Here is a 24,428-nt window from a genome sequence, read left to right as displayed (position 1 = left end):
TTCTTGCCTATACACTTTCCATTTTATGTTTCTTTAATTTTTACCGGCACCAATACTAATAAAGCATGGAGTAGCTTTGACATAAATAAAGAAGCTTCAAATTTTGCATTAAATACAAATCTGTGCAAATTCCAAAACATCTTTAATAAATCACTTCACACAATTTATTTTTCCCGAATTTGTACGTAATATTATTGCACACTTTTGACAGTGTTTGCAGCAGTCCAATATTAAACGAGCTTCCCAGCAGATTCAAACTTTAGTGTTGTAGAAAAAAGATGTGTTATTCACAATGCAGTTTACTACATGATTTATGTCAGATGTCAGTGCAACATGTCAAACACTGCTTGTACATTTAATGCATACATACATACTTCCACGCACACGAGGACGTCAGCTGAATAGGCAGTCCTTCAATGCGCCCCGGGACACATTCGCATTCACACTGCTAAAAGAACATAGCCATAAGCATCCCAGACCACCTAAAATTGTGATTTGAGCAATGGGATCTCAATACGTCCTCTATCCACTTTGGGAGTGTGCACACCATATTTTGCACTGTCCACTTGTGACTGGATCACCCAGGACGCATGTTAATACCAGATGTGAACAAGGCCTATATAATCTATGTTTTTATGGCAAGATTCAGAATAAATTAAGGCTGCCAATAATGACTATTTTTCTATGGATTAATTTATAGACTATTTTAGTCGTTGGTCGTATAATCTAAATGATTAATTTTCCTCCAGCTCATTTTATTTTGACAATAACAAACTGTGTATCATTGCAGGGCTTTAAATAATGGATGCCAGCTGTTTCAGACTATACAAACATTATTTTCACCCACAATTTCATAAACAGATTAGTAGAATGTCTAAAATACTAATGAGATGTATATTGTGTTGCCCAAAAGTTAGTGATCTGTATAAACTTGGTGTATCTTTATGCTTATTAAATTCGGTTAGTGAAGCACCACCTGTTACCATTTTGGTATATTAGGGAAACAATAAGCACTGTAGTGGCGGTGACGGCTTATACAGAAAGCCGGACATTCGCGAGGTTACGTTCCAGAATTCGTCGCGAATGAAGAGGATTTCGCGGATGTTTCATAGAGTCACTAAAAATGGTAATATGCACTTATTTCTATAGTTTAAAATCCTAAATATCCCAAAACACTTCATTTAAAAGTTAGCTTAAAACATTATTTTTTACAAACATTTGATTTTTAAAAGTACAGTATCGCCTAACAGATATTTGCTACACTCGCACATTTACAGTACAGTACACTAATGTCACCCCTACTAATTTATAGAACACGGCATTGGCTGCATTTTCTTTTGGATTCACAGTAAGGTAAAATGAGTGAACGAACAGGACTGTAAACTTATTGATAGAAATTTATTTTGTGCATTGAATTTATGTTAACGCATGTTTACTATTACAAAATAGTAAATGAAATATTTTCTAATATTTATGTAAGCATTAGCGTTCCAAAGGTAATAAACTTTGTGAATGGGATTCACATCTTGTAAAGGTACAGTATGTACATAAAAATGTTTCCATAAGAAAGCCATGTTAAGGGATTTTTCTTACTGAGATATATTGTATGTCTTGAACGTTCCCCCAAAACACAGAATCTTCATTAACTAAAATTCTTACCAATTTTACACTTAAAAGTATGAAAACTTATAAATTACTATGAAAATTAAACAAACACTTCTGTAGGTTTTTTTGAGGATTTCGCAGATGTGCGAAAAAAATCACGGATGCAAATAAGATTGGTTCCAATTAAATTTTTGCGAATCTGTGAATTCGTGAATCAAAAAGCGCGAATGCACAAGGGCTTACTGTATATATTTGTGTATATAGTATATCAGTTCACAAATTTTCTTTTATTTAGTGTCCATTTTCGTTTCAGTTATAATTTACGATAGTAACACTGGTACCAAAGAGCCCAACATGCACGAGCACACACTGGCACCGTCAATCAACGTAAAATAAGCCCAGAACGTTTTCTCAAGCACTTACTCAATGTAGAGTCTAAGGTAGCAGGCAGACAACTTTGTGGCTTTAATAATAGTTTATTTAGCAGCTACAAGGACAAACAATATTAAAAAGGCCTCTGTACTAATGGTAATTTAATAAACATAAATAGATAACACTGTCGTTTTGCCTGCTCTAGCGGTCCAGCATGCTCCTGTGCATTCTCTCTAAAGGTGTTCGTGCATAGCACTAGTGCCACTGTGGTATGCCATCGAAACTTTGCACAATGTAAAGCCACTTTTTTATTAAGTGATAATTTAACTACTCTCATAATTACGTAATATTAAAGGAAAACAATTGTTATAATGAAGCGTCTTAGAAATCATAAAGGTAATATCATTACAATAAAAAAGAAATGTGTTGATTTAAAGTATTGAGAGACAGAATTTCAGTCTCGACGTCTTCAACTACTCCAACTAATTATGACAGCCCTAGAATAAATATGTGCATTTTAACAGACGCAACGAAAATTTGATAACTTTATCTCACAGTGCAGTTACAGTCATGTTTAGCAGAGAGAAAGCCAAATATGAACTTTAGGCACTCAATTTGTATTTAGTACTTATTGCTTACCATGTGATCCAGTATTCAAATGGTGGCAAACAACCTCAAGGCACTAGAGAAATCATATTTCTTCAGTCTGGAGAGAAAAGGAATGAGAACTGCATTAAACTAATGTCTAAGCATTCCACATACTTTGAATTCTTAGCCAGTAAAATAAGACATAGCAATAATAAAATAGTCTGAATGATTAAAGCACACATCTTGCTTTTCTGTGAACTTCAGTCCATGCAATTTGCAATGAAGTAATTTAATAGTTATTTCAAATGTAATACTGGATTTCAGAGTAAATGAGTTCATAGTGACTGTCAGAAGTGTTCCCAATCATTCCAATTAAACTTCCTTTGTATAGTGGATCAACATCATTAGTGAGGGATGTGAGTCAAAGGAGGTATTATTTTTTCAACAGTGTCCTTTTATTCATTCAAATAAGATCACAACTGCAAGTAGTACTACTCCAAACGCATTTAATAATTACAAAACCATTAAATCAGTATAAATACCAGTTGAATGATTTGACAATATTGCTGTCAAAGAATCTGCATCCATGTGTTCAAAAATTACAGAACAAGTATCAGGGAAAAACTAACATTTCACTTTCATAAAGAAAAAAGTCTAGATAAACCTTCAGATCAAATAAACCTTTTCCCTTGGCATTGTGTATATGATCACTTCTCTACCGAGTATCGAATAGAACCTGACGGCGCCCTACAGACCTAAATTAAATGTTTCACACAAGTACACAAGTTGGGATCACACAGAAACCATCCATCCATTTTCTCAAACCGCTTGTCCTATTCAGGGTTGGGGGGTCCGGAGCCTATCCCAGAGGCTATGGACACAAAGCAGGGAATAACCCAGAAGGGGGGCGCTAATCCATCACAGGGCACACACGTACACCAGTCACACAAGCACGCAGACACATGCGTGTGCGCACGCACACACACACACGCGCACACACACACACACAGGCAATTTGGCAACTCCAATTAGTCTCGGCATGTTTTTGGACCACATGGGGAAATCAGAGCACCCGGAGGAAACCCCACGAACATGCAAACTCCACACACACGGAACCCTGTGGAGACTTGATGCCAGGTCCCAAAAGTGGGAGGTGACAATGCTAACCACTGCGCCGCCCCGATCAAATATAAAATTATTTTAAACACTTTTTATAATGATATAGTGATAAAACAGAACGATGCTTTAATAGTGCTAGATGATAAGTTTTATGGAATTTCAGGGACTGCTGTCACATGCAGTTGTGATCTTAATTTCAGTCTGAATTTTTGGGCTTGGACCAGGCAGAATACAATTTCCTCAAGTCTATAACTGTTTAACATCAATACCTCAATTTAAATTTCAGCTTAAACTGCTTAGTTCACAGTTACAGTTTTAAGCTATGACTTTTATACCAATATGACTGGTCAGCAGGGGGTTAACAGTGCCTTCACCACTAAAGGGCTTGCTGTGACATGCCACAGGAACACCAAGTCTGAAGGTTAATGAAGCAGAGCGACTTCTTAAAACAAAACCACAGAAGTGCCCTCAAGCCTCCTAGTTACTTCATTCTCATCAGTCAGACTGATGTGGTCACTGAAGTGTCACTGACGCCAAAGGAAAAGATGTTAAATCTCTTACGTCTTTCAAAGTAATCCAGGGCATTTTTTCTTAGGGAATCTTTTGTAAGTTCCAGTGTTACTTACAATCCATAAATTAAAGCAAATATCTACGCCATAATATTTACCGATGGCTCCGAAAGGGACATTCACCATTAATGACTTGGCTCAGAGTCGACAAACTACATTAACTTAAAACTTCACTACCACTAGACCACAACCACATCGATATAAAATTCAAATACAGTAAAACCTTGGATTGAGAGTAACTTGGTCTGCGAGTGTTTTGCAAGACGAGCAAATTTTTTTTAAACGAGCAAGGTCTTGCAATACGAGTATCACGCATAGGCTTAGCATCACGTAATCACAACTGAGCCGATGATTCTTCTCTCTCTTGCTGCGGGATTGTGGGTAATCGTTTCCCATACTTGGTCTCAGCTGGAATGCCTCACTCATATAATCAAAATTTAGTAGAAAAGCACCACCCGAATAAGGGCGTAGCAGTGCGAGTGATGAATCTGTTTAACGACAATGCAATGTCCACATTTCCGCAAAATCAGAAGAGGCAAAAGCAGCCGTCACTAGAAAAGTTCCTTGTTAGTCATACAAAAAGAAAAAGATTCCAGCGAGCCAACAGATAGCAGTGATTCCATTAGTTATACTGAAAGTCGTCCTGTAAAATATCCCTCTTCTCCTCCTCTCTCTCGTTCCCCTCACACCATCCACGATTCTTTTCAAAGGTAAAGTGCAGGTTCTTTTATGTATTTTTACTTTATATTTTGTATTAATCATTTTATATGAATATTTTTGGGTTGTGGAATGAATCGTCCGAGTTTCTATTATTTCTAATGGGAAAATTCGCTTCGATATGCGAGTGCTTTGTTCCAGAAACGTGCTCGTAATCCAAATTATGCTCGCAAGCCAAGGTACCACTGTATTTTAATTTTTAAGCTTTAGCTTCAGCAAAGCTCCAGCAAATATGTGGACCGATTTAATTCAGCATTAGATGTCAATAGCATTGTAACCAATAGAATCATTTCCTATCTCTATTTATTAGCTATACATAAGTACTGCACCACAGCATAGGTAAATCAGTTCCCAACAGTATTTTCATACCCCACAGACAATGCTTAATTTACACCAGCATAGTGAACTTCACTTTCCTCCTCATCCATCGTCATTTAGAATGAGTTTTTAACAACTACCAACTATAGCAAATAATCTAATAAGAAAAGGGGAAAGGGGGATCGACGCTGATGAATAATCACACCAAAATTATACTGTTGTCCATTTTTATTTAAATAAATGGCAGGCTGAAGGAACAATCAGTAGAACTGAAAATTAAGTTTAAGAAATACAACTCATTTCTAGGGATGCAGGTGGAATTTACATTTAAATGGAAAAGAATTCCCCATCTAAATTTACAGATAACCTAAATCAAACAATTAAAAGCCGGCTGCCCCCATCAAGGCTTTCTCAGAGCATTTTCGTGAATGTTTCCATGAAGGTCATTACCACACATCCCCCCCCCCCCCCCCCCCCCCAATGTAAAAATAGGGGACTTATAGGCTTTTTAAAGTAGAACAGATGATTTGTTCCCAAGAGGTTCCAGTGCTGACCAAGCATTAGACCTACAGTCAGCAGCCATACTACCCGCAGTTCAGAGTAGGCAATACATCTGAAGCTAAGCAGGTGTCTACCTGACCAGTACTTGGGTGGGAGACCAACTAGGAAAGTGAGTTGCTGCTGGAAGAGGTGTTGGTGTGGCCAACAGGTTGGCCCATTCCGTGGTCCGTTGGGATCCCAATGCCCAGTGCAGTGATGGGGACACAGTGCTGAGCATCAAAAGATCTCTGAGCATCTTTGGAAAGAGAAAGGGTAGTACCCCGATGCCTTGGTTAATTGTCCACTATGGCCCTTACAAATCTGGACTCCTAATTATCCACTTTATCTAACTGGTAAGTTCTCTCCCGCCCCTTTACCACCTTAGCTACTGTGACAAGAGTGCACTGGCACAGAATGGCTGCTGTTACATCATCCAGGTGGGTGCTGAAGTGGCTCACATTCAACACAGTGAATTACATCGAGTGATGTGAGGAAAAGCACACAGTCTAAAACGCAATACTGTATTTTTGATCACCCCAGTGTGTGTCACGATAGTTAATACCAGTACTTTGGTCAATTTGTTCAGTGATGGGTTAAAGAAATTCTGGTATTACACCAGTTGTCTTTCACAATTAGCTAACAAACTATCATTTTGAATCTTGGCCAACTGGTTCGATGAACATAAAGGTAAAAAGGCAGTTTAATTCAATTGAAGTGCCCTTGTATTCCCAGCACAGCAATCTTTTGTGAATGTATAATTGAATAACCCTTTTTGTTAAAAAGGTAACTAATCCTTTAGAAATGTGCTAAATAATATTCAACTGATATGTATAACAGAGTTGGATTAAGATTATGCAAGTAAAAAGTAAACGATATTAAGAAATACAATATCAGCTCATGGCAAAAAGATGACAGATACAGATCTGCTTGCTGCCAATCATCAACAATCCTCCAGTAATGTGCAACATAAAAGCAAGACTGTATGAATCATGAATCTAAGGAGCACACTGTCTGACAGTACCTAGACCCACTCCAGAGAAATCACCATATGCTGACGTGTGCTACTTCCACAAGCGTGCACTGGCTCTTAACAGCTTGTGAGTGAGAACAGATGGAACCTGCCTTGTTAATTCATCAGAATTTATAGTTCATCTAGTACATATTTTACCACCAAGCTCATACAATTAAAATGAGAATGTGCTTGAAGGGAGACTCTATAAATTTTAACATTTTAATTCCTGATGGACATTTGGGTTTGATGACACTATAACACTATGCCCATTGTCTATGTGTGTCCATCCGCCCATTAATCAGACATCCTAGTCACAATCATGGGGTACATCCTGGATCAGATGCCAGTCCATGCCAGGGCACATACATGCACACAGCAACACAACCAATCAAACACTAAGGGAACACGCTACAGAGATACCAATTAAGCAGGCTGTATACTTCAAACAGCGTCCAGACAAAATGAAATTGAACATGTCGGCGCAAACAATCTGTTACATACTTAAAATGACGCTGCCATCCTATTTGTTCTATGTCAGCCCAAAAGACTACAGCCGCAGAACGTTTCTGATGTAGCAGACCCACATAAAAAGCACAAATACATGTTCTATTGCGAGTCATTTTAATAAAAGCTCTTTTAAAATAAAGGATGCTCTCTTGATTAACAGCTATTGGTCTAATACTAGCAGCGGCAGACAGGTAATGCAATAATTTACACAATATTAATGGTTACACACTAACAAAACAACATATTCCGCGGCAAAAATTACACTGTTACACCATTTACTATTTACAACATAAATACAGAAATACACATATTAATTTACATTAATTACAGATACTCGCAGTGTAATGCAAACCATGCAGGTAACTGCATAATTAGTCCCCAAGGCTAAAAAGCTTGCCTTGGGGACCCTGCACTGGCGGTGCATCGAAACTGATCTCCGCAGTGATTAAGGCTCATACAACATCGTACTGCTGAAATGATGTTGATTCCATCAATACTGTTTGAAGTATACAGCCAGGTTTAGCCTCAGTGAAAGCACCTGGAGAAAACCTGCATGTCAAAGACATACCCCCAATGCTAGAGGTGTGAGAGCCAATGCTATCCACTGAGTTACTGTATTGTCTGTCTTGTTCATGGGTAAAATTCTGGTCAATAATAATTATTTATTCAGACTTTGCAAAACATTTGTAACGAAAACATAACAGAAGGCAATGTGTGGATAAATTATACAGACAATTACTAATCAAACAAGCCTCTTTACCTATTTCTGTGATGTGCTCAGGACATGAGAGATAATTAGAAATTTTATTAAAACTCAGAAACACACCTTAAAAATTAATCAAAGTACAGTGTCCCTACCTCCTACTGTGCCCTGGTGATTCTGTTACAAGCTATTTACATTTCACATATTTTCTAATCAGTCAAGTAAATGTAACCTATGGATTCAAAAATACACATTTTGTTTAATGTAAGGCACAATTTAAAGCTTTTAGCAAAAAAAAGGTAGTAAATGTAAATTTGACTGCCGTAACTACTCCATCGGGCAGAGCTTGCGATCACAGACAACTGTATCTTGAGATGAAAATACACCCAATGTGTGCACAGCTACCATTTGTTTTGGGAGGGAGAGTCATATGGCTGAGGCTGATATAGGTTTGGTCCACCTGCCTCTCATTCACGCCAGTGTTTATATATGTTTTGTTTCAAATGCAGTAAGTTGGACCCCATTTTGAAGCCTTTCCCAAAACCTGTAATCTTGCCTGTTCAAATGATTCAGACTCAATGGCTCCATCCCATGACCCATTTATCATGCCCCTACTATCCTGGCCCCATCCCAATCTAACCCTAAAAATAGGAAATAAAGAACATCAGAAAGCTTGGGTGTTACGTGACCCTAATGACTGTCTCAAACAAAGATGTTCTCACTCTCATAATAAAGAACTGGAACAGGTGGAAACCACTGCGGAACTCACCATAGCGGAGTGGTAAATAACTGGTTACTAATTATAAAACTCTAGATATGATAATAGCTCTATGCACATCATCCAGGTGTATGAAATTCTCAGAAAATCTGTTTTGTACACTTCTTTTGCTCAGCATGAATTAAATGAAGTGCAGACATCTGCCAGCTTGTTTACCTGAGCTCTGAAAAATCCAGGGGCACAGCTGCACCATGCTTTTTTCATATTTATAAGGGGTGCTTCTGACAGTGGAACAAATGGGATTACAAACACTGAAAATACATGCCTATTGAGCCAAAAACAAAATTATCCAACAAATACACCAGGTACAAAAATTCTAGAAGGTAACTAGACAACTTGGTAATAAGTGATGTGTCAAATAATAGTATGAGTGTCTGGCGCTTATCAGTATTAATCAATACATGTATGAATATTTTGACTAAAAGCAACTATCAGTACAATACAGACTTCAAAAGCATGCCAGCTTATCAAGATAGTTATGGTGAAATGTGAAAATGGTAAACAACTATAAAGCTTGATACCTTACTACTCACTGCAAGCATAGAGCCATTTCCTTACTAATAAAAGTTAAGGGTGTGACAATGTACAGTGGCACAAAATAAATTATTGATGTTAATGGAAGAGGCCACAATAGGCATAATTATAGTTTTGCTTTGAAATTTTATTTTTGCATTTTACACTAGAATCCACAAAATTACGGAAAAGAACTGCAAGAAAAAATAAATGTTTTAGAACAACTTTCTTTGTAAATGTACATGCCTGAAAAGGAATGTTTCAAACATAGGTCATTCTGGACATTCTGAAGGACATTCTGATTTATTATTTTTTCCTTTTAGTTTCAAGAATGTGGGGACCTGCTTGTTTTAACACAAAGAGATTGAAACTGCAAGAAAAAAAAAAGAGTTTGAATACAGCTTTTTTGTAAATGTGCATGCCAAAAAAGTAATACGAATTTTGATCTTTTTTTGGTCTTATTTTGTTGAATATGAGTGTATCGAACTGAATCGTTGATTGGGCTGAATCAAGAGCAAACGGTATCATTACACCCCTGATAAAACTACACAGCATCTCAACATGCAAAGCCCCTTTATTTTTTCAGACAAATAGTGGCAACCCTGTTCTGAATGGTGAATGATCCAAAATAATCCCTTATCTTCCACTAGAGAAAATGGCTGATCATCCATTACTTTAGCAGTCATGTCTAATTGCTATACTGACACTTATCGTTGATTACCCATATTATCAAATTGCAAAGCCTACTATATTCAGATTCCTATTTCCTTCAACTATAAGTGTGACATTAAAAACTAACATCGCTACTGCAATCGTATTTACGGAAAGGTACAAAGACATTTTTTATTCTTTCACAAATCATCGAATTATCAAGAGACAGATTCAGACTGTGCTAAAGAAATCCTTGTAGCCTATATGAGAGTCAACTATCATGTAAACACTGATATTTTAACAGGTATTCTCAACTGAAATATTACTGTAGGCTCACAACTACAAAAGTAACTTAGGTTTCTTGCCACTCAGGCAGGTGAACCATCCCAACATTGCACACATTATCATATTTTAAACACCCAATACTTTCCCAGCTCTACTTTTTGTAGATATTTTATTTTAACGAATGTTAAACTTGTAAGTGAAACTATGATTTAACAATTATTCTTTGGAGAGTTGTCTCTTTGGTCTGTAATTTATTTGCAAGATTTTTTATTAAAGACTAGTTTGTTTACGTTTAATAAATTATTACAGGAAAGCTGTGGTGCAGACTCAAAGCAAAAATGTTTCATTTTTAAGTATTTCTTAAATAAGATGGATTGGTTTTAATGTACATCAAGTGTGGTACTTTTTTCTGTTACAACTTTTTACTGATAAAACAACAAAATCGTCATTAGACAAAAACAGGCATCACCTATTTCTTTGAACAGTTCTGCTTAATTCTCCACCACTGTGGCTATCCTTCTGCTTAGTTAAAAGAAACCTTAAAAGCTTTTTCCAGAATCAAAAGGAATTTCAATTTAATCTCTTATTCATTTATTTTACCTCTCAAACAAAAAATGTCTACACTGATAACAGAAAGATATGAAAAAGACTTCACAAAATCCACTGCAATCTTAAGGCGTGCAAACATTGTTCTCAAACAGGTCAAATCCTGGTCATGTGGCACAAGTTGCTGGAATACCTCAGTAAAAGCTGTCATGTTATTAAAATCAGACGTGATATTGACAAGTCTAAGCATGACTGATCTTTTGATACGCAATGCATTTCTACCTTTCACACTGGCCAATAGTAATTTCTGTGATTAACAACTTATGTAAGGAATTTAAAAGTAGAACAACATAAACACCGAACAACACTGAAAAAACATAATGAAACAGACACAAAGTAAAATAACTATTGAGTTGAAAAGTACAAAGCAATATTTTTCCATTTATATGTGGTATGAAACATTTTGACAAGTTTGCCTCCATTACCAAATTCATCCATAAATTACAAAAACACTTTTTTGTTTGATATACAAAATTGATCAAATATTAAAATTGTACCGCATTTTAACACCACCTTATCACTGCATTGAGAAATTTTTAATCTCTGACGCATGCAATTTACCAATTACTAAAGAGATATCAATTAAAATAAACATGTTACTTTGCAACACATAAAATTCTGCTTTGAGAACACATCATAGGTAATGTAAGCCAAATAACATTCCATTTACCATGCTGTTGGACCCTTAACTTCAATTATTCAGTTGGATGAATAACAGTTAAACTGAAAAAAAAAAAGATGAAGATGAGATGAAGAGAATATCAACCTGTTTTACATCAACTGTATTGTGGAAATCCTGAACATAATTTATGCAAACAATTAGACTGACAGAGAACAAAGACACGAAACAATGTCCCAAATTTTCATACTATAGGCTTCATAGCTCATCTATAGGTTAAGGTTGTACCAGGTTTCTGCTGTTACCTGCCAACTCTAACAAAACCTTCTATTATCAAATTCATTCCTGAGCTCCAGCTTTGGGATTTTAAGGACTCAAAATAAAGCAAACATGAAACAAGTTCTACCCTATGGAAAGAGAATAATTACTTGTTCAGTTATCTAGGACTGCCATCTATAAACTAGTTAGGCCACGAAAGACCTTTATGCACTTCTCCAAAACTTACCCTATGTCATCTCATTCATTCATTCATTGATACAGGATATCATAAAAGACCAGCTGAGTGCTCATCATTAGTCAGCAGTAAACAGCCAAGACTGTAAAATATAAAAAATAAAAACTACTCTGAGACAAGACTTGAATTAAAATATCTGTACTTACAGCAGCAAAAAAAAAGATACTGCACCAGCTGCACCAACAGAGATGTTAGAGTAAGTAGACTGAAACACAGTGATATAAGATTATTTCATTTCCCATTTCACACCAACAACCACATACAAGCTTACAACTCTCACAAGAACCGGGGTGTCCCTACTGGCTCACAAGTTCAAAAAACAAAAGGCATATTTTCATTAAAACAGACAATAGAAAATAGTTGTACTTTCAGTGGTGTTATAAAAGTCACATGACCCCAAGCTTCATTCTCTCTTGTACATGTGTATGTCTTAAATGAAAGTAAAATGGGATATACTAAAGAATTCCTATGTACCTGTACTCATACTTGCTTATGTGGATCATTTCATGGATTCAATAGTCATTTTTTTGGGGGAGTTAAACACATTCCGTTCCTCACCACTAGTTACACAGACAGATATATTTTGCAGTATTAGAAAGCAAACTGGCAAAAACACAGACTCTCCTAAATTAATGACAGAGTTGCATTCCTACAACCAGGTCCTTAAACAAACTGGCCAATAAGCGAGGAGTGCCCCTTACCGAAATTTCAAGCTCACTGTACCGGTAGTGGATTTTTGTCAACCATCATTAGATAATGTTTTAATATTACCTTTGCAACATTTATAACATTTTTTGTATACTTATAAATGCTAATACAGTAGTACTGTATGCTGAAACAAACAGAATAAAGGAAATAAGTTATAATATACATTACTTAGGTTTGCATACTGTAAATCGTTTATTCTGAATAAAGAAAAGGTATAAAGGAGACTTCAACTTGATAACTGATTGGTGCTGCCATTTCCACGACTAAAAAGTTCTCGTACAGCATACAACTCCGACTGGCCGGAGAGCAAGTCATAAGGCCGGGCAGCTGTTATAACAGTGTCTGTATATTAAGGCGTCACAAGACACTGAAAACTTGTAAATAGGTATAGTGTTAACAGTCACACCAGTATTATATTATGAAATGCAATTTCAATTGGTACATGCTGCCACAAAAACAATATGCTCCAAGACAAATGAAACATTAAAACTGTTCCACAAATCTACATTGTTGCTTTAATTTGAATTAGTTAGGTTTAGCTGAGATTTATCCATTCTTTAATAGCCTACACAGTAATTCAAGCACTATGCCACCACAGACAATAGAATAAATAATATTAAGGGTTGACCGATTATTGGCTGGGCCGATATTAGGCATTTTATTTTAACGATCACCGATATTAAGTAATTACAAGGTACGCTACTGTGGCTCCGCTGCCATCTCTTCTTTTGTCCCGTTTGCTCTCAACCCTTTGCTTCATTTAATGTCCCGGCCACAACAATCTCTAATTGGCTAATGTCACACGAGCAATAGCCAATCAACGCTGAAGTCTTGCTGTCATTCACACCACACTCACACACGAACGCTGCGTGATGCTCCAAGAAGGAAAAGAAGAGAGAAGGGAGTTTCAAGTGAGCCTGGACTGTAGCTGAGGATGGAAAGTAAAGCAGTGTTTTCCCAAATTAAAACAAGTTGAAGTTGCAAAACACCACGCAGCTCCTGTGAGCTATTTCCATAATGAAAAGCCTGCCCGCTTTCCCAGTTATAGCGTTGAAAATGTCCGAAAAATAAACCTTGTTGCAGTAGTAACGTGAGCCTTTGGAAGCGTAATGCATTCACTAAAGAAAAAAAATCCAAGGGAATTTTTAATGAAAAGTGTCTCGTTAATTCAGGAAAACACAGTGAATTTTATCTTTAGTGAATGCAGCCAGTCATGGTACCTATAATGACAAATCGTCAATAGCATTATGTAGCGGTGGCAGCTAATGTTGCACCAGGAACTTATGAGCTTCCATGTTGCTTAGCTTACTTTACATTACAGTACTAACATTACATATATGGTGTTCACACATGTTATGTATAATGTTAACTGACAACAACGTGGAGTCTCTTACTGTTAATTTAAATGCATTACCAAACTCTAATACGTAATTAAGCAAAAGGTATTAATGGTGTTAAAGCATCTATTAATTTCAAAGTCTCAACAATTTTTTTTTTTTTAGAAAGAGAATTAGGTTAATTGGAGAGCATGCTAAGCAGCTTTGCTTTCTTCACCACAACCTGCTGCTGCTTAATTTGGAATATTAAGATTTAAGTTTCAAATATAAGTAGGGCTGGGACGATTATTCAACATAATCGACAATGTCGATTATAAAAATGCATTGACATGGAATTTTAGTGTCGACGCATTGTGTAAAACTACGTAAATGTTTTGTAACTGGAATGTACTAAGTGATAAACTAAACGTATTGTAAGAGAAAGTACTTTATCCCCTCGGGAGCACGTTAACGCTGTCCTTTTAAGAATACTTCAGTCATGACACCTTTTCTGCACCTTTACTGTAGCTGACGTTAATGACGCTGTTTCAGCCGTTTTATATTTTTTGCTTACTTATTCTGTCATGTAAGAGTAAGACAAAGTATCATTTATGACCACTCTTACACACTGTAGTCTAAATCGTTCCTGAAGCACTGAAGTAAGCTTAACTATAAGCTACCTTTGCTAGTGTTTGTTAGAAACATGTTTCTCTAGTTATGAAATCATTCCATGTTTTAGCATCTGTTCCAACATTAGTCAAATTGGTGTACTGAAATAATTAAGTAAAAACTATTGCAGTGATTATTAAGTTCAGTCTAACGTAGAAATACTATTGAATCCTTAAGATTTGCCTTTTTTGTTAATAATGCTCTAATGTTTAAGAAATGTTTTAATAAATTGAAATGTTAATGAGAATTTCAGGTTTGTGTGTGTGGGAGAGGGCGTGAATTGTGTTAAATGACTAACTTGAAAATAATTGCTTATCAAAAAATTTATCTTCAGATCAATCAAAAAATTAGTTGTTAGATTAGCCAATCAATCAAAATTTTTTTTTTAAAAAATCAATCGCTAGATTAATCGTTTAAGAATAATCGTTCGGGACTAAGTTTCACTTTTATAATGTTTATAATGTTACTAAAACTCCCTTTTTATTTAATATTATTTAAAGTTCTACTAGTAAATCCATTTTCAGTATTAATGCAAGTTCCATAGGTTTGGGTATTTATTACTACAGAATTTTTACCAATCCGGCACTGGTTCCACGTTTCTACCACAAAAAAAACTGACCCTGGGCCAGAAAAAAGAAACTCCAGTAAGCTGGGGTTAGAATGTGGCACCATAATGTCAGCGAAAGTGGGACGGGCTATGGCACCCAAACCTTCCCTATACCAGATAAATTCGATCAATAACCGATATAGTTAGTCTAATAACGGCAGTATTGACAGTGAAACAACTTACCAACTTATTAGCAGAATAAAGTTGTTTTTTATTCCGAGAAAAACGAAAGATCGATCAGCTGGCCAGATTTAGTAATAAAGTATAAATATGTCACAGGTCAAATAAAACATAGTGTTTGAGTAGAGAAGAAAACATGAGGTGGACAGCAAAGTTCACTTTTTAGCAGTTTTTAGCATTACTGCATGATCCTTAAAAGGACAATGGTAAAACAGCAAGCGAGAATAAATTCACACACAGACGAGGGAGCCTTTACAGAGAGAGGGCGTAACGAGTCATACTCTGGAAACTTTTTTTTCAGTTCGGCAAAATGAATAAAAAAAAAAAAAACACAGATTAACCTTTACTTTACTTTCACTTCCGCCAATGTAACATTTCTGTTCCATTCTTCTTTGAAACCAGTTAAAACGCAGGCTAGTTCTTAAAAAGCACCAAGAGGGACCAGTCCAGCACTGGCACCAGCTCTGTGTTGGTGGAAACAGGGTAATAGGTGCACCACTAGTTAACCTAGATGAAAGTTACCAATGAAATAGCACTTCCTTTATGTGGTTTGTTTTTCATGCACAAGTAGATGGCCTTTTTGACAATTTGACAAGAACTTGTTCTCCCACTTATATTAACAACAATAAAAATGTTCTGAAATTATACTTTATTTGTATTCCATTAACAGTGTGTGACGATCGCATGGTACTATTTGTAATTTTTTTCCAGTGAAATTTTAATTTAAATTTTGGTTATCAAAATAATCATAGAATTGATTAATTGAATCCAATTTCCAATGCAGTAAGTCTTCCCTTAAATAGGCCTAATCAAACTGCATCGCCTTGTGGCCAACAATTCACACCCTACCACATACTACTTCTTAAAAGTCATCTACCAAGATACAGAGACATTTACTGAAACTGCATGCTTGTGCTTTGGATTGACTGCATTTTAACAATTCCAACCAATAGAATGCATTACAAAAATATTACAGATATCATCCACAAAGCAAGAATGTGTTAGCAAACAAATGGGACAACACACTGTGTATCCCAAATAATTATTCTGAATTTGGAATTCCAGTTTTTGTAAAGCACAAATTTCAAACAAACATAAATCAAGAAAATCAATATACACATCTACTTTGCCAATGATATTAATGCAAAAATTTTCAGCTAGCTATAAATCGCCTGACAATGAGTTTGCATTTTCAGGTTTCAATCAAAGACATGATATATAGTTACAATTAACATGTTTTCCTTAATGGTAAACTGTTTTCCTATGTTGTTGCAAGGATAAGGTTCTCTCCATAAAGAATTTCTAAGGCTCTATTAACGGCCTAATAATTGGTGTAGCACAAAAGTTACTGTTGTTAAAATAAACCAAAAGGAACTAAAAACAGCTAAAACCGAGCTTAAAACAGAAAAATTTAAACAAAAGACACTACATAAAAAATTTCAAGCATAAAAATGAAATACACAAAATAGTAGAACAAACCCCATAGAAATGGTAACAGATGGTGACAATGGCAGCTCTTAGAAAGGTGTTGTTTAGATAAACTTGTGAAAGTGAAAATAAACAGTTAGGAAACCAAAACATTTTGAATAGGTGGGTAGGACAAAGAGGGGAAAAAGCAGGGGTACACTCCAGACAGAATGCCAGTCCATTCTAGGGGACACAAATGTACATACACCCACACACATCCACACAGCACTGAAAACTTAGCAGTACTACATGTTTTTGAACTCCCAGAGAAAACCAGAGCGGGTAGATGAAACCTGTGAACCACACATGCAGAACAATAGGAATTCAACCCCCTAACCCTGAAGTTGAGAGACACCTCTTCTTAAAGCTGATGACACCGTATACTCTTTTTGTAATAGAAACACCCCAAAGTGAAACTAGACTGCCATAAAGGTGAGTGCAATAACAATAATTAAAAACCTCTATTATTGAAAAAAAATTTGGCCTGCAGATCTAGGGATGAAACTGTTACCGGTTCCACTGTAAACCACGGTAAAATTCCCCACGGTTAGTATTACTGTTTCAATCTTTAATTATCAATAACACTATGGCTGATTACCGCACTTGGAAAACCTGAAGTTAATTATTGTCCAGCATGAACTAAGTTCAGCAGAAGTCTCCCACACACTGGTTTTCAGGTGCAGCATGCAATGTGGGTTTGTTTTGTGTTAATGAAAGCATGGCGGTAGGCAGTGACAACACTCCAGAGATGTTAATGCACATTTGATACAGTTTTCATATGTTTACATAAGACTATGCTATTATTTTATTGTTTATCCAAACAGAAAGTGGATTCTGCTACTAATTTTATTTGGGGTTTTCAATATAAAACTTGGTGAAAATTTCAGTTTCAGTTCATGTATCTGTATTACCTGTACTTTTGAAACATTTTCAGTACACTTTACTATGATAATTATGATCATTACAATTGTGATATTACAACACTGTATATAAACATGGAATGAAAGAAAAGATCTTAGAGTTACTGGGGTACTTTTCAGAGTAGAAAAATCACAGGTCAAAGCAGCCTTCTCCTCTTCCACTTAATCCTACCCTATGTTTTCCATCAGTAATTTAGAAGAATGCAACATGGATTCTGGGTGTAAACTCTAGTGAAATCAATTATTTAGAACCAAGATATGTTTTACTCCAATGGTGTTCTCATTCAGGAGGTAACAGTATTTGTTTATCAACTATAGGCCTACTCACTAAAATCTGCATATATTTAGGTCTTAAATAGTAAAACAAGTTTTAATGACATTAAATGTTCAGATTTGACTGCAATTTTGCTGATGCTAAGCATTTCTTTGAAGTAGGACAATATTTCAGATCCACACCATGCAAATACTGGCCATGTATTTACTCCCTACCAATGGCAGATATTTGTCAACTTTTTCTAGGCATATTTTAACCTCTTTTGAAATTTCCTTTCTTTTTTTCAAGATCAACTATATCAAAAACCTAGAGTGTTCTATTAAAAATACATCCATTACAAAAAAAAACCCCAACAAGCTTCATAAAATGCTTTTTAAAAAAATCCCCAAAACGTATGCAACGACGGAACAGCCATTAACGTGAAATAAAATAAGATGCATAATAAAAGGCCCGGCATCGTCGCATGCAGCATCATCATCATCATCATTATTATTATTATACGCCATCATGACAAACTGAGAAAGGCGTACAGACGTGCCAGTCTGTCAATGAGTTCAGGATCTCCGGGCTCTGAGCTCCCCTCCCCCCTCAAGCATGAGTTTGGCCACGGCCACATTGCTGTCATATTTCCGAGTTTCTACTACATTTAACCCGGGAAAAAACAGCCAAACTCTCAATACTAGTCAAGATGACTAAATACTGAGTCAAACAATTAAGTTTTAAGTTGAGCGTTTCAATTTTCGCCGCTGCTTTCCACGTTTCCCACGACCGGGGCATGCCATGCATGCTTACAGGGTTCAGCCAGTTTAAACACAGCGTATCGGGGGTGGGGGGTGTGGGCTACCGGACACTTCATAATATATACCTATTTGCGATGAAGGAGCCATCTACGTTTTTTGTAAAGCTGTTGGGTTAGGTTATATACACACACACACACACACACACACACACACACACACACACACACACACACATATATATACACACACACAGTCGCGCGCGCTGCCCATCCCCCATCCACCACACTTCTAACGCTGTAATACATTGTCAACAGCCCGTCAGCTATAAGTATGCATTAAAACACTACTATAGACCCGAGGTCCGACTGTATATTCGCATTTCTCACCAGCGAATTATTATTTCATTCGATGAAAAAGGGCCTTACTTTATAATCCGGGTAAGAAGGGCGCCGTGTCGCTGCTCCTTGTGTGGAATTTCCTCCTCGGATTATTCTTTTTGACTATGACAAGAAAATAACGCCGTATAAGTCTGGCCGCTCGTTAAATTCCAGCAAAAAAAGACGCGCGTTGTGTTTATACAATCATAAGTATGTGAGGAGTCTTTAAAAAGAGGCAAATAATGGAGAAAGATTGAGGAACATTGTATAGCTGTTAGCTAGCAGAGAAAGAGCCAAACGGTTCAGTAGCAGCCAAAGGCTTCAGACACTCCAGCGCTGAAAAAGTGACCTTCCAAGCGGAAATGGCGCGGGCACAGGCAACTTCTGCTTCTGCAGGTGCGTACGAGCTGTACAGAGAACATTGTGTACAGTGCATAATCTCCGTATATCACCTCAACTGTTACCTAACCTCATTCTGTCAGCGCTGTCTAATTTATATCAAAAAGAAAATTCCGCTTTTATCTACTACAACTCAATTTGAATGCACAAAATGCATTTTGTTTCTAATAAGAATTGTACGGTTCAGCTGATTGTGATTTGAATTACTAAAGATCCACAAAACATAATCATATTACCTACGATAAAAAATAAACACAAACAAGATAAATAAATTACTTTGCCTCATTATTTCTATGCTCCTACCACCCTGACCAGGATAAACAGTTGCAAGATGAATGGATTGATATTGTAATTGGGGAAATTTTTTGAAAAACAAAATTCCTTCATATTTGTACCCATATATGCTTAGCTATGACACATTTGCGATATGATACCCATATGCATGTTTACCTATTATGTTTAAATACTACTGAAAAGGAAAATTATTAATAAAAAAAAACAGGCAATAATCGGAGGTACTGCACCATAAGGGGGCAGATTGAAACTCCATGTTAAACAGGCCCATTTTGACATAATCTCTACAATTGTGATGTACAGTCGTCCCTCGCGTGGCTTCACTCTATCGCGGCTTTTTGTATATTCATTAAAAAGTTGATCGAGAAAATTATACATCGCTACGCATTGGAAGCATCTTTGCTCTTCGTAATTAAATGTACAATAATAATAATATATTTGTAACGTCTAAAATGTCTTATTTGGGTAATTGTCATGACCTGCCTGTAGAATCCTCTTCTGTGCCACGCCCCCTTATTAACCACGTGAGCAACCCCGATTGGGACCAGCTGTTTTCTGTCAGTTTGATTCGTCCAGTGTTGTTAAGTCTACGTCAGAATCTGTAACCCCAGGTCTGTCATTGATGTTTTGATGTTCCTGTGTCATGCATTTGGAGTGATTCCAAATGAACCCTTCGATCTGGCTTCTGTGTCCAGAAATCATGACAGTAATGGTGACTAAAGGGTGTTATTTCATGTCTAATAATGTTAAAAACTGTATTTAGAAGGTCGTAAGGATGGTCTATACTCTAACAACGAAAATATTTGATTTATAAATAAAGAATCCTACTTCACGTAAATTCACTTATCGCGGTAGAGTCTGGAACTGATTAACCGTGATAAACGAGGGTAAACTGTATATACAGTCATGTGTCGCTTAACAACGGGGACACATTTCTGATGTATACCTCATTAGGTGATTTAGTTTTTGCACGAATACCTAGGCTGCAGTGAACCTGTCACATCTGGACCGGGGATTCAGGAGCAGGGACTCGAGGAACGAGGGATTTATTGTAGACAACGACGAGGCAAGGCACACAAAATGGACGTCAGATTTCAATGACAGGACTAGGGAAACATACTTTGACACGGACTTAATACAGAAACTTAATCAGACAGGACTAGAAACAGCTGGTAAAATGGGGCTTCCACATGTGGTTAATGAGGGGGCATGGCACACAGGAGGATTGGATGAGCAGCGTGTGACAGAACCCCCTCCCCCAAAGGCGCATACACCGGACGCACTCAAGGGGAGCAAAGGACCAGACCGGAGGGACAGAACTGGGGACTACACAGGACATAGGAAGATAAAAAAAAGAACATCAACGAGGCACAGGAAAAAGGACAGACACACAGAACAGACACAAAGGCAATAATCAAGACAACAATTGACAAACCATAGAAAAGCAGAAAAACACAAGGGCACCAAAAAGGAGACACGGGGAACACCAACCGGAGGAACAAAGGGACCAGGAGTGAACAAAGGCGACACAGAGGGACGGGGAGCAAACACAGGGGGCACAAAACCAGGGGTTAAGGAACAAGCCAACGCCAGGGGGCTGGCCAGGAGGGACCCGACCCCTGCGCAGATGTCCTCTTCCTCTGCGGGACACAGAGATCCGAGGTCCTGGCAGGGATCTGCCACACTGGGATGGTGGCTGGGGTAACCCACCGGAGGGGTATACTGAGGCAATCACGTAAATCCCTGAGGGGTCCCACTCAAGCTCCTCCTCTACCAAGGAAGAAGGAGCGGTGGTCTGACAGTCCTTGATCTCCTCGGGGACCGGGACTGGGGCCCTGTGAGCCGAGGATACGGGAGCAGGGTCAGAAACCTAAGGGGCCACAGCAGGAACCCCCGGCACAGGAACCTTTTGGGCCACAGCAGGAACCTCCGGCAAAAGAACCTCCAACACAGGAACGTCAGGGGGTGGAGTCGGGGTTCGCATCTCGGCAGTGGGCACCGCCCGTTTAAGGCACTTGGGGTCCCACGGGATGGTATCCCTAATAGATCACAGGTGCCTCTCCAGAAAGGGGCGAGCTGCCGGCGCTGGCAGTGAAGCGGCAGCGGTGCAGATTTTGGGCGATCGCTCGGGCGAAGCAGCGGCTGTGACATTGGGCACGAACACCGCGAAGTTCAGAATCGGGAAGGGCTCCTCCCGACACCTGGCAGGGGAAGGAACGGAGACCGAGAGCCCCAGCAGGTCTTCCTGCCTTCGGCTTTTCCGCTTCTTCTTTCCTGCTGCTTGTAGTGGAGTCTGGGGCACCTCTGGTAGCTCCAACAGTGGACAATAGGGCAGTCCACTGTCCAGGGCTATCTGTCGCATTATCGACTCCACTGCCCCTCTTCTCAGCAGCCGTGGGTTTCCGCGCACCTCTTTGGCTAGGTGCACGTCTCCGGGCAAGGACATCTCCACCAGGATGTACCTGCTCCGGGAGGCTAGAGCCCAAGCCATGGGATCATCCCGGACTACGGGCTGATTCAGCCAGTAAATCAGACAGGGCTAGAAACAGCTGGTAACATGGGGATTCCACATGTGGTTAACGAGGGGGTGTGGCACACAGGAGGATAAGGAGAAGGAGTACACTCTAAAATAACAATAAAAGCTACAGAATAGTAAACATGTAAACCAATAATTTATTATTTTTTGTTTATTTTTATTTTTTCGGATCCTTGGGACCAAAACATTATTATGCGGAGGTATGTTGACAGTACTATAAAATACAGACACCAAACATCTTTCCTCCCTGGTGTCTAGTGAGTAGAGATCTGTTATGGTTTTAAGTATTGTATAGTTTTTATAGCGTAGGGAGAGAAAATACATTTTCGTGATTCCATCTAGGACGAGCAAAAGGAAAATCTGAGAAGACCCAGCGATGCCAGATAAAGTGGCCCTATGAGCCTTATCTGGCATTTAATAGACATCAGCACATATCACAGTGGCCAAGGAATTGAATGTGAGGAAGAAGAAAGCAATACGAAGCCAACCTGAGTAATTTGTCCTGAATTCGAGCTTAACAAAAAATTGAAAAACTGAGAATACTGGCTGAAGAATGATGATAAACTAAAACAGCATGAAGCTGCCTTATCATGAGAATGTGGGAGCCAAATTAAATGGGAGTGAAAGACATTGTCTCATTTCACTGTGCTACACTGTAGTTAGTGCTTGCTAGTTAGCATTGCTAACAAAGTGTGAAAGCTTGCATTAATGATTCTTTGTGACTGGTGTTCTTTTCGGTTAAAATATATGCGCGTACAATAATTTCACGGGTATAATGTTATATATAGGCTGCAGAAATTAAGATACAAGAAATAACTCTATCATGAGACATTCTATAGTAAATTTCAGAGCCACTCAATAGTACAGTTAAATACTGAGCAATTGCATTGGAGAATCACACTCATCCCTACTGTCTAGATGAATTAGCTTCTCAGTATATCATGTGCCAGTTATAACAGGGAGTTCCACAGTGGTGCATTATTATCAACACCCTTGCAGGTTTCTAGCTGCCAGCAGTAAGGGACATGCCACACCCCTGGTTGTCACCAGCTATCTAGAAAAGAACTGAACGGTCTGTAGTGTGAAACGGGGCAATTAGGTGGGCAGAATGCATAATGAAGAAGTCCAAAATCTCCAGTTAAGACATATGCCTGGGCATGGGGGAACATTGCAGATGATAGGGTTTAATGCAGAACTGAAAATAAATGAGCTGCAGTGATCATCCATCCATCCATCCATCCATTTTCTGTCATTTACCCAGAACCAGGTCGCGGGGGGGCAGCAGTCCAAGCAGGGATGCCCAGACCTCCCTATCCCCAGTCACCTCCTCCAGTTCCACCAGGGGAATACCAAGGCGTTCCCAGACCAGTCAGCAGATATATTCTCTCTAGTGTGTCCTCGGCCTGCCCTGGGGCCTCCTCCCAAAACCCCAGGGAGGCGTCCAGGAGGCATGCCTAAACCACCTCAACTGGCTCCTTTTCGATGCAGAGGAGCAGCGGCTCTACTTTGAGCCCCTCCTGAATGTGTGTGCTCCTCACTCTGTCTGACACCATGTGAAGGAAACTCATGTCCGCTGTTTGTATCTGTGATGTCATTCTGGTCATTACCATAAAGCTTGTGAACAATAGGTGACAGCAGGAATGTAGATTGACCGGTAAATCAATAGCTTTGCATGCAGTGATTATTTCAATGATAGATAGATAGATAGATAGATAGATAGATAGATAGATAGATAGATAGATAGATAGATAGATAGATAGATAGATAGATAGATAGATTTTATATACACACATAAATTTTAACTGTAAAATCCATTTTGTGTGGTGACATTTGAATCCCTCCACAACTCTGTTGAAGTTAAGAGACTGGGACCTGTACATATGTATATGTACAGTATGTGTGTATGTATGCTTGTATGTATGGAT

The 24,428-nt window shown here is 38.1% G+C and overlaps 1 protein-coding gene across 5 annotated transcripts in view; it reads right to left on the bottom strand.

Moving 5' to 3' along the window:
• Positions 1 to 19,616, bottom strand: part of LOC125708423 (F-box-like/WD repeat-containing protein TBL1XR1) — a 38,712-nt gene extending 19,096 nt beyond the window's left edge. For 2 of the 5 annotated variants that reach the window (XM_048975937.1, XM_048975938.1), the window contains exons 1-2: positions 19,323 to 19,616; positions 2,617 to 2,683 (exon numbers count right to left, since the gene is read on the bottom strand). The gene's annotated coding sequence lies outside the window, so the exon portion shown is untranslated. Of the gene's footprint in view, positions 1 to 2,616; positions 2,684 to 11,553; positions 11,607 to 19,322 lie in introns of all 5 variants that reach the window. The other 3 variants (XM_048975940.1, XM_048975941.1, XM_048975939.1) reach the window with 2 other exon arrangements.
• Positions 19,617 to 24,428: the final 4,812 nt, after the last annotated feature.

This window comes from Brienomyrus brachyistius, chromosome 15 (assembly GCF_023856365.1).
Source record: "Brienomyrus brachyistius isolate T26 chromosome 15, BBRACH_0.4, whole genome shotgun sequence".
In the NCBI taxonomy this organism is placed as follows: domain Eukaryota; kingdom Metazoa; phylum Chordata; class Actinopteri; order Osteoglossiformes; family Mormyridae; genus Brienomyrus; species Brienomyrus brachyistius.
This window is presented reverse-complemented; position numbering and strand designations above follow the sequence as displayed.